General features: G+C 39.6%; 1 long non-coding RNA gene across 4 annotated transcripts; it reads right to left on the bottom strand.

Annotated features, from left to right (window-relative positions):
* Positions 1 to 826: 826 nt before the first annotated feature.
* LOC116726912 (uncharacterized) lies at positions 827 to 3364 on the bottom strand. Of its 4 annotated transcripts, none has more exons than XR_004340718.1 (4): positions 1790 to 3364; positions 1570 to 1687; positions 1280 to 1344; positions 827 to 1172 (listed from the first exon to the last, which is right to left on the bottom strand). It is a non-coding gene; the product is annotated as an uncharacterized LOC116726912 (long non-coding RNA). The 4 variants fall into 4 exon arrangements; XR_004340719.1 differs by having other exon boundaries at positions 1611 to 1687; XR_004340716.1 differs by lacking the exon at positions 827 to 1172 and having other exon boundaries at positions 1197 to 1344.
* Between the last annotated feature and the right edge of the window lie 568 nt (positions 3365 to 3932).

The raw sequence follows: 3932 nt of genomic DNA, 5'->3' as shown, positions 1-3932 counted from the left end.
GTCAGTTTCGGACCTATAAATGAGAAAACTTCTCTCTGTCACAAAACATGGATTGGAAGAAAAATTCAATTCAAAAATACTTTATTGATCCAAATTACATAATCAGCTTCAGAAAAATACTTTGCAAAAACATTTGAAACAAACAAACAAAAAAACAGAAAAATATGTTAATTTAAAAAAAATATCTAATTCTGAATAACATCCAGGTTTTTAAATAACTTTTTCCCTTTTGTTTCTATTTAGTCTTCATATCCAGAGCTGTTTTGGTCAAAAGCTCGTACTTTCAAATAAAACTGAATTCTGCACTGAACCTGAAGCCTCACATCCTTCTTGCTGTGGCAAAAAAAAACCCTTACAAAAACCAGCATCTCATCGTTGTACCTGCATGTAATTAGAGCCACACAAAGTAATTGGGTGACACGCGTGTGCTGCCTTACATAACATTTAAACACAAAAAAACGAGAACTCGTTTTTTTGTGTGGGTTGTTTGTCCTTGAAACAACCCACTTGTCACTGCTTATAAAAGTTTCAATTTAGAAACTAAACGAGTCAAAAAACAAATAAATAAATCTGTTGCACAAAGATATGGATTTTCCTCTGGGAAATTGAAAAATGTGTAATCCACGAAGGAAAAAGAGCGTTCTCTGGGTAACATTTCTACCCAACCTTTCAGTGAATCAGTTGAAGCTAAGGGTCGAAGGTCAACATCAGGATACTTCTTCAGTGTGACTGGCTTGTGTTAGTTCTTAAGATGTGAATTTTGTATTGATGTAACTACAAATTAATTAACACTTACTAAAAAAATAAATTTCTTTTAATCCTGTTCTCCAGTTTGTGCTTTGATCAGTCATGAAGTTCTATTAAAAATGTGGGCGTTCCTTTAATATATAATGTTTCCACAAATGATTATGGTAAAAAAAAAAATGACAGCAGAAATAACAGATTGAAAGAAGAACATTTTATTAAACTCAAGAGTTACAGCAGTGATACATTTTGTGTCGTGGAGCATTAATAATAAAAACAACAACAAATAGAAAACAAATCTGCCTTCTAACTATTTATTCTGACATTTTGTTTTGGCTCTTGAATAATCAGAATCTCGTCTCCAGCCAGGCACCAGAAATCTCGCTGTCCGCTTCTCGAGTCATTGATGTTTTGACAGCAGAGTCGAGCTAAGGAAACAGAAGAACAAACTTGAGAAACGCAAAGTCCAACGCACGTTATTAAATGCTGAAACTTTTCTGAGATGTCTCAGCAGCTTCAGTTTCTGCTCACCTACCTGTTACATCCAGAGTAATGGTGTCAGCTGAGGTCCATCTCCCCAGCGGTCGGTCTGCCTCAAACCTGTCACAACGGGGGGGAATTTAATGAGAATTGTTTACTGCACTGTATGTGTAAAAGTGTTGTAGCGTTGCTCACTGTAAATCAACTTTTTGCACATTAAAATTTGTTTCTTTTATTTGCTTATATGATCTAACAGGAAGGAAAACCAAGGTTTCAATTCTTGAATAATTAAGAAAATAATCTCAACTATAGAAAAGTTAAGGTTGTAAAAAATGTATTTAGTACCAACAGATGGTGTGTAAACCTGGGGCCACTGGATCGTCTACCTTTTTTGGCAGGCAGAGTATTTTCGTTTCAGTCCTCAGTCCTCTCTGTCTTCTCTCGCCTGATTGGTCCAGTGATGCTGGGGAATCATCACATGATCAGACACACATTCCTTAATCTCTGTCTAAATGACAGATTATTGAAAGAGATTTTCTGATCAAAGTCATCATCATGTCCTCACCTTTCCCACAAGCTGTTACAACCAGTAGATCAGCAGGTGGAGCAGGTCTTCTGCTTTAATTGTTGGTCAACTCCAGTCATCACATGAGTTCACAGAGAAATGAAATAAAGAGAGAAGATAAAGTGAAGGAGGAAAATATGCATGGACAGCAGACAGTTTCTAACTTTCAGTTCAGCTCTCCGCAGCTATATTTGAAATGATTAATCATGTTGTGTAGATATAAATGTTCTTACTTTTTTTAGTCAACTGGGTTCTCTTATCTTCCTCCACCTGACTGGTGGTGTTGAAGGAGGAGGATTACAGGCGGAGCTGGTCTTCTGCTGTTGTTGGTCAACTCATGTCATGTGACATGAGTTGATGTAGAAATGAAATCCAGAGAAAAGACAACAGGGTTAACAAATAGAATATACGTGGACAGAAGGAAGAACAATATTGAAATTTGACCTCAATTTCTTCCATATTTAAAATGAAAATAAGTTTCTTACTTTTTTTGTCAACTGGGTTCTCATATCTTCCTCCACCTGACTGGTGGTGCTGAAGGTGGAGGATTACAGGCGGAGGAGATCCAACCTGGGACGACCAGAGAATCAGAGATCTGAGAAGTCTGAACCCGAACCAGAGACTAGTTTGGTATTTTTTTAATGTCTATTCATCTTCTGTGATTTTGCTGTGTTGCAACACATGAACATGCTGTTAGCCATATAAACTATTTGTTTCATGAGATTAATAGTTTATCTACATAAAACTTTACTCCACATGCTCTCCATTTCCTTTCCTCCGATCCTGTTCTCTAGTGTCTCTCTGAATAAAAACTTTTAATTAAATCCTTCAATCATAAATTCTGTCTATGTTCTCCTTTGTCTTCTAATTTCTTATTGTCCTGATGCTTTAATTTGGTTTCTAATACAACATGTTGTCAGGCAAGCATTCCTTACTTAATGTAAACTTTAACTCTACATGGTTGAACAGTTTCTAAATTACTAATAGTGAATTTCTATTTCTACTTTTATTTAGTAAAGCTGATGGTCCCCACCACCAGCAGGAGGCAAGCAGTATCATGTGAATGTGGAAAAACGTACGAGCAGCGTGAAAAACAAGGGGTCCAGAAGGACAGGAACCACATGGACGACGACGAAAGGATCCAGCGATGAGCAGCTAAAACCTGAAAGATTAAAAACTTGGAGACTGGATTAGTGGAGGAACAGGATAGAACAATTTACTATATCGGAGAGCACAGCGTGGGGAAGAACCGCTATTTCACCCTGAAACATGGGGGAGTTGAGAAGAAATCGCAAAGATGAAGAAAACTCCGGTGCAAGGCGCTACCTAAGGCTTCCTCAGACCTGCCAGGATCCTCACCATCTAAAATGCTACATCTAGCAGCGGGATAAAGAACAGCCCCGGTGCAAGGCGCTACGTAAGGCTTCCACGGGCTTGCTAGAAACCCATTGGCTTTAATTTTAAAAAACCCCAAAAAACAGAGAAATGATGATGTCCTAATGTGACTTCCCAAATAGGTCTTCAGTTTTTACGGATCCCAATCTAATCAGAGTCACTTAAAACGTAGCGAGGTCTAAACCACACGTGTCTGGAACTCGCTCTTGCTGTCATTCCACCAGATGTTGAAGGTGTTGGTTCCTCTTCTTTGTCCTTTTCAGTCTCCATCCGGAAACGGAAGTCAGGGGATGACAAAGTTGGATTTTCACGGTGTGTTGATGGTGAAGGACTGATGTCAGGGGATGAGAGAAAAGGATCCTCTTGCATCGTCCCTCGTAAGGGACTGTGGATAGGGGATAACAAAACAGGAAGTTTACGCACCATTCTATATGAGGGACTGAGGACAGGGGATGACAGACCAGGATCCTCACACGCTGTCCTTGGTGAGGGACTGTGGATAGGGGATAACAAAACAGGAAGTTTATGCGCCATTCTATACGAGGGACTGAGGACGGGGGATGACAGACCAGGATCCCCACACGACGTCCTTGGTGAGGGACTGTGGATAGGGGATAACAAAACAGGAAGTTTACGCGCCATTCTATATGAGGGACTGAGGACAGGGGATGACAGACCAGGATCCTCACACGCTGTCCTTGGTGAGGGACTGTGGATAGGGGATAACAAAACAGGAAGTTTACGCGCC

The sequence above is a fragment of the Xiphophorus hellerii genome, chromosome 10 (genome assembly GCF_003331165.1).
Source record: "Xiphophorus hellerii strain 12219 chromosome 10, Xiphophorus_hellerii-4.1, whole genome shotgun sequence".
In the NCBI taxonomy this organism is placed as follows: Eukaryota; Metazoa; Chordata; class Actinopteri; order Cyprinodontiformes; family Poeciliidae; genus Xiphophorus; species Xiphophorus hellerii.
The sequence above is the reverse complement of the archived record's forward strand: the minus strand, read 5'-3'. Positions and strand labels throughout refer to the sequence as shown.